This window comes from Erpetoichthys calabaricus, chromosome 7 (assembly GCF_900747795.2).
Source record: "Erpetoichthys calabaricus chromosome 7, fErpCal1.3, whole genome shotgun sequence".
NCBI classification, from domain to species: Eukaryota; Metazoa; Chordata; class Cladistia; order Polypteriformes; family Polypteridae; genus Erpetoichthys; species Erpetoichthys calabaricus.
The window spans coordinates 180,870,655-180,878,477 of record NC_041400.2 but is presented as its reverse complement, the minus strand read 5'-3'; positions in this window follow the sequence as shown (position 1 = coordinate 180,878,477).

The following is a 7,823-nucleotide window of genomic DNA, read 5'->3' as shown; positions in this document are numbered from 1 at the left end:
AGATTGAGCTTTGTCAGTTACACTTCTTCTTTCAGCTTCAAAACCTTTCTACCCATTCATAAACTTTTCATTTAGTCATGCTGTTTTCACTGCCGTACTGAGCCAACATCCTTCTGTGAATTTCTGCAGGTTTCACTCCTTCTGCCCAAAGAAATCTCACCATGCTGCATTGTTCAACATTGTGCTTCCACAGCGGAACGACATTGTTCGTTTGACCTTGGCTTCAACTTGACTAATGTTAGAGTGATGTGTTGTGTGTGTTCAGACTACCCATAAGCCATCTCAGATATACTGTATTGCATCAGCTTCTATCCATTGTGGTTATTGTTTAATTTTCAAATTGCCTTTACTTTTTGATTTATCTTCTGTCACACATGTGCGATTGGGAGACAGCTAAAGGGCCTGAATGATAGTAATTCCATGCTGGACCAGGAGGTGGCGAGGTGCACTGACTTTCTTTCTCAATCCCTTGCAGACCATCCATGAGATATCCCACATGGTTCCAGCACCACTGAAGATGTCACTTCCACTCCTGGCACAGATGATGATGTCATTTCCGGTCCCGCCGCTGCTGATGACGTCACTTCTGGTCTCAGCATATAAAGCCACCATCTTTAACAACCAAATTCAGTTCTGTTTTGAACTCGGACTTGTAAACATTTCAAAATTACTTAACCCGGTGATTCCCAACATGGGGTGCACGCCCCACTGGGTGACAATTTGATTTTTTAGGGGGGCAATTCGAGAATTTAGGTACGCTAAACAGTTTATTAAATGAAAAAACAGTAATTCACTGTTAAAAATGATAGAAAAAAATAAACAAATAATTTTTATTTTTAATCTTTTACAGAGAAATTTATATATTTATATTAACATAGAAGAACCCTTTAATTTATGATTTTACAACCGGCTTGGGTTTTTCTACTTAGAAATCGTTTTTACCATTAAAATAATATGAATTGTAACAATGATTATAAAATGTTGCAATATAACAAAAATATAAAATGATCAAAACATTACAGATAAATCTGTCATTAAAGTTATTTTATGTTTATGAATATCACGTCTCATATGTTTTCAAAACTGTATTTGCTGTATTTTCATATTACCTCATACTGTATTATATATTTTTTTAACAATTTCTCAGTGATTTCTTTGTCAGTACTTCAACTATCCTTTCCCTTTTATTTCCATGTTCTTTGGAAGCTTGTTTAGACCAAATTAATGACATTATGGGCTTCCTCCACATGAGTAGGAGTTCACTTTTTGAATAGGTAATAATAAGAATAAGTTATATGTTACAGTGGGGGACATCATGATTTTAGAGAGGCCTAGATGGGGCATTGCCAAAAAAAAGGTTGGGAATCATTGACTTAACCTTTTTGCAGCCAAGGGACATTATACAGGTGGCTGCCCCAAAGCTTTTTGATGACTTTGTGTCGTTTTTGTGACACCTCGTAACACTTCATGACATAAAAGTAAAACTTAATGGAAAAGCCAAACTAATTCATACTTCAAATCTCACACAGCTCCTGGTTTAAATTTCCAAATCTTTCCCTCATTTTATAAATTTGTACCAATTGTAATGCTTTCTGTGAAATCAAACTTGTCAACTTAAGATTATTTTTTCAAAATTCCTATAAAACATCCTATACTCTGTATTTTTCAAGTTACCTGACATACAGGAAAGTGATCAGACTTTTCTATTGCTATTGCCTACCCAAAGCAGAATTAATCATTGAATTGGACTGACTGTTAGTTCCTGTACCATTCAGCTTTGTGGAGTATATGGTTTAGTCACGTTTTAGTTGATTACTAATAAACATTACTTTGGTTTCATTTTCAGAAATTAAGCATGCTGTTTCCGTAGCCTATCCGATTACGTGTCTCGGAAATTATGCACTACATTTAACACATTGCATGTCATTTGATTGGAGAGGTTTGACTTGAAATTCAAAACATTAACAAACTGTCACGTAATGTCAGCTGTATTTAACTACTGGATATCCAGGACTCAATTGGGTTCTTTGTTTTAAGGCATTTTTATTAAACATCACCATCAAAAACAACTCCTAACAGCTTAAGCACTGTTAACTATCTCTTATCTTACATTAAGTAATGACCTAATAACTGAAACAGCCCCAGAATTCTCTTTGCTAAGCCTCATGAGAACTGTAATATTTACAGAGTATATATATCGCACGTATAAACAGTGGTTTTAGAAAGTATTCAGAGTCCTTCACTTTTTTCTCATTTTGTTATGCTAAAATCGTTATGCCTTATGCTAAAATAATTTAAATTATTTATTTCCTTCATCAAGTTGGCACCCTGCCCGGGATTGGTTCCTGCCTTGTGCCCTGTGTTGGCTGGGATTGGCTCCAGCAGACCCCCGTGACCCTGTGTTCGGATTCAGCGGGTTGGAAAATGGATGGATGGATGGATTTCCTTCATCAAGCAACACTCAGCACTGGGGAATGACAAAGCAAAAACAAGAATTTAGACATGTTTGCATATTTATTAAAAAAATAACTTCAAATATCATATTGACACAAGTATTCAAGCCTTTTGCTAGGGCATTTGAAACTTAATTCAGATGCATCCCATTATGTTACTCATCTTTGAGATGTTTGTACACCTTGTTTGGAGTTTGGTAAATTTTGTTAACTGCACATGACTTGGAAAGACACACACCTGTCTATGGAAGGTTCCACAGTTGACAGTGTGTATCAGAGTGAAGACCAATCAATGAGGTTGAAGGAAATGCCTGCGGAGCTTAGAAACAGGATTGTATTGAGGCACTGATTTGGCAAAGGCTACAGAACATTCTTGCAGCATTAAAGGTTCTCAATTGCACAGTTTATTTCACAGTTCTTAAATGGAAGAAGTTTGGAACAACCAGGATTCTTCCTAGACCTGTCCTCCTGACTGGACTGCACTACTGGGTGGCAAAGGGCCTTAGTAAGTGAAGCGACTTAAGAACCGATGTGGAGATGGGAGAAACCTCCAAAAGGACAACCATCACTCCAACTCCAACAACCTAAGCTTTATGACAGAGTGGCCAGGCAGAAGGCTTTCCTCAGTAAAAGACACATGGAACCCTGCTTGGAATTTGCAAAAAAGATGCCTAAAGGACTCTGAGACTGTGAGGAACAAGATTCTCTAGTCTAATAAAACCAAGATTATCGTTAGTCACCTGTCCAATACCATTCCATGTTGGAGCATGGTGGTGACAGCATCATGCTGTGGGGTTGTTTTTCAGTGACAAAAACTAAGAGACTACACAGGGTTGAGTGAAATCTGAACAGAGCAAAGTCCTTAATGAAAACGTTTTCTGGACCTCACACTGGGCTGACAGTTTTCCTACCAACAAACAATGACTTTAAGCACAGAGCAAAGAAAACACAGTAGTGACGTAGGGACAACTCTAGGAATGTTTTGGAGTTGGCCAGCTAGAGTCCGGACCTGAACCCAATGTAACATCACTAGTGACCACTGACAATCTCTATCCAACCTGACAGAGCCTGAGAGGATCTGCAGAGAAGAATGGCTGAAAAATCTCTAAATCTGTAAATCCAGGCATATAAAGTTTGTAGCATCAGACCCAAGAAGACTCCAGGTTTGAATCACTGCCATAGATGCTTGAACTAAGTACTGAGGAAAGGGTCTGAATAGTTGGGTCAATGTGATATTTTAGTTTTTTATTTTTAATAAATTTGTAAGAATTTAAAAAACCCTTTTTTTCCTTTGTCATGCTGGGATTTTGAATGTTTCTTGATGAGGGAAAAATGAATTTAGCATAAGGCTGCAACTATGGCTAACAGGGATAACCAGCAACGGGAGACAGGGTTGAGAGGATTTGCCAGCCCTTGCCCCTCGAAGCTCAGTAATAATCCTTCCATCGGTTCACCTATGGAAACCTTCTTTTGACTTTTACTTCCTCTATAATGAAATTTGATCATCTTCTAGTCGCTCCCCTTAAGATGGCAAGTGACCTCATCAGAGCTGATCCGAGAACCTCACTAAACCATCCAATTGATAGTAACAAGGTGTGTGAACAAAGGGCAGAGACTTAATCCATTTGAACGTATGACACACACTTACTTGGAATTCCTCATTCATGGAGAACAATTGCAAGCCCTAGTTTCCATCATCTTGCATGTGCTTCAGTTACCCACACCTCATGGTGCTGGACAGACACTCGTTCATCCATTCATTGTAGTGTGCATGCAGCCCTGAATATCTAAGGGTATCACAGACCAGTTATTGCTCTATCTCATGTCTTGCTGCTGCACGATAAGTCTCTCAGAATTTTTTCTCTTATGTCGATGGCCACAAATAGCAACTAAACTGCGGATATCATGAATTGGGTTACACTTTTAGAATAGTGGATAAGTGAACCTGCAGATAATGAGGGTTTACTGTACCTTTGTTTCTTAATATACATGCAAACAGTCTCAGAAACTTTAAAACAAGGTCTCCTTTCTTTTGTGGAATTACATAGATTTTTACACAGATACAATTATTCACAATATCATGCAGGGTGTTAAATTACCCTTCTCCTGGCCATGACTATTAGACCTTGAGGATGTCCCTGTGGACAACACCTGGGTTAAGTGAAGAGCTTGTTGGCTCTGATGGTGTTGTTTACACAGGCGAGTCAAATCCTTCTGCAGCTGAGGTACTGTATATATATATATATATATATTGTAAGAAATATAGGTCTTTATATAATTTCAAAGTAAACAAAACTCGATTCAAAGTGTTAAGGCAACATCGTTTCAGATGGGAGTCTGATATTGAACTGATTTGAAGATGGCAGAGTTTCTTGTTATAATGGTTTCTGGCAGGAGGAGGCAGGTCCAGGTGGACTGACACTGGAAGAGACATCGGTGGTAGAAAAGCCGTCGATCTTCCGGTCTGCAGAGGGATGTTAGTAGAAGATGTGATCACACAGCGACAGCCTGGGTACTGCCATTACAAAAGCCCTTAAACTGTCCCCTAAGCACACACGTGTGACAGTATAATATGTGGCTTATCTGTTGAGCTCATTACAGTTCCTGGTGTTTGCTGTTTCTTCTCTCCATTCAGTTTGAGATGTACCTCCTCTCCTGGTTGGGATGAGCTGTGTGCGCTTGTACAAAATATCTTTTGTCAAAGAAATGATCTTACGCTGCTTTTGCTTTTATATCCTTCTCAGCTATCTCTTTAAAAGATAAGATTTTTGCTTGCAGTTTTTCCTTTATAACTGTAACCCTGGTGTGTATTGGCTTTTTATCGTTAACTGTGGAGGACTGGCCTTTATAGCATTAAGGAGTAGATCTATAGTTTGAAACAGCTAAGTAGGGGTCTGGTTGTTTCAAATGTTGTTGGGCTGTACCTATGCAAACAGTCTCAGAAACAGTCAACTGGTCCATCAGACAGTGGGAAATGAGAGCTACACGGGATATGTTGTATACTCCAATCTAAGAGAAACTCAATGAATTTCAAAGAATTGAACTGAGTTTATTATTTGTGAAGTTATAGAAAAAATATGCCTTAAATAAGTTCTTATGTCTAGCAATGATGTGCTGACTTGTGGTCAATCATAGCTGTAGTAATCCACCACCACCAAAAAACCCTGGGAGCTCACACAAGTCTGATCTTATTATACCTCAGACTTCGTGGTAAAGTGCTACAGAAAAGCCACTGTTTCCTCTGAGGTGGCTTTTGTTCTTGGCATAAGTTACAGCTTGATGCCTTTCTGCATATATCTTCTGTAGTTGCTAGCCACCATATTGACATTTTAGCTCTTTGGTGGCACTTTGTTAATCCAAGGTGTCCCTCGTGTAAACAATGTAAAATCAATCCTATCCTCATACAAGAGTAAGCCATCAGAGTTGGTCAAAGTTAGCCTTATAGCATGAAACCTTTGTACCTCATGGGGCACCAATTATACTGGCCTGGAACTGATCATTGACTCAACATAGACTTTGTCTTGTCTTGTTTACAGATGAGACAAAAATGAACCTGTATCAGAGTGATGGCAAGAGTAAAGTGTGGAGAGGAAAAGGAACTGCCCAAGGTCCACCTCATCTGTTAAACATGGTGGGGGTAGTGTTATGGCTTGAGCATGTATGGTTGCCACAGGTACTGGCACACTTATCGTCATTGATGATGGAACTCTTGACTGCAGTTGCACAGTGAATTCTGAGGTGTATAAAAACATCTGATGTGCTTAAGTTCCAGTAAATGCCTCCAAACTCAGTGGATAGTGCTTCATCCTACAACAAGATAATGATCACAGACATATTGCTATTGCAACACACGAGTTTTTCAAAGTTAAAAAATGGAAAATTCTTAATTGGCCAGTCAGTCACATGATTTAAATCCAATTAAATAGGTCTTCCATATGCTTAAGAGAAAACTTAAAAAGACAAGTCCCCAAAACAAGCAAAAGCTAATAATTGCTGCAATAGAGGCTTGGCAGAGCATCACCGGAGAACATCCTCAGTACCTGACGATGTCTACGAATCACAGACTTCAAGCAGTCATTGCATGCAAGGGACATGCGACAAAGTAGTAAATATGACTGCATTAATAGACCTGCCATTGCAGTGTCCAAAACATAATGGTGCCCTCAAATGGGAGGAGCATGTATATAAGGTGTTGCCATTTCTACATGGTGTGACTGAAATGTATGCAAATACCCTAAATTAATGTGCACTTCATTTGTTATTTTAAATTGTGAAGCAGAGGGGTAAATTAAGGACAAATTGTGTCTTTGGCCCAAACATTATGGAGAGCACTGTAGTTGATGCTGGCTTTGCTTTGTTTTAAGGCACATTGTCACAAAGTTATTAGGAGCTCTGTTAAAAAGTCAAAACTGGGCTTAGTGCTCTTCCCTGTCTGCCTGTGGTGCCTCAATATTTACACATTTCTGCACTCACCACATTATCCGAAAGTTGTGGCTTGGCGTGCTTAAGCATGGTTAGCTCCACAGGTCATTGGATATCCACAGTTAACAATGTCATCCAGCTTGCTCCGGATTAGCGACTTTCATCTGTATGTCTGTTTGTTCTACAGCTTGGTAGCTGTCAAAAATGGATCTCACCAGCAGCTAACTTGGCCCTTTTAAATTCATCTTTTACATTTCTCCCTCAGTTTTTGCTTGAGAAATCCAAAAGCAAAGTGCTTGAATATACAATTTTTTGAGAGTGTAAAATACCTCTAATGTGCAGCCAAGGTAGTGGCAGCATCTTTTCTATGTTCCTCTGTCAAGTGTAGATTATGTTATTAGACATGACGTTAGTCAATGTCTAGTATTCATCTCAATGTAGCGGCTTGCACCACTGCAGATTTCTCATGCAGTCCTGAGGCAAAAATAGAATTAAAATTCTGCTTTGAATATTCCTGATTTCATGATGACATCAGTAGACATTTTCATTTCAATGAGGGGTGGGATAGCATTGGTGAACATGGTCAGATATAAGGTATTCTTTGTACAGCTTCATAGTTAGGCATGCAGCTGAGTTGTAGCAAAAATCATAGAACTACAGTAAGTTATTCAGGTTTCTACAAGTCACCTCCAAGCTGCTTTATTTAAACCAAAAATGAAGCCTTCTTTCAGCAGGTATTTTGCTGTTATATCCAAAATATGGCAAAACATTTGTGGACACCTGACCACCACACCCCTATAAGCTTGCTGGATTTCCCATTCAAAAACCATTTGCATTAATATGGAGCTGGCCAATCTCTTGTATCTTTAATGTCGTACATTTTTCTGGAAAGGCTCCCCAGAAGATTTTCAAGTGTGTCAGTGGGATATTTGTGCCTATTCAGCCGAA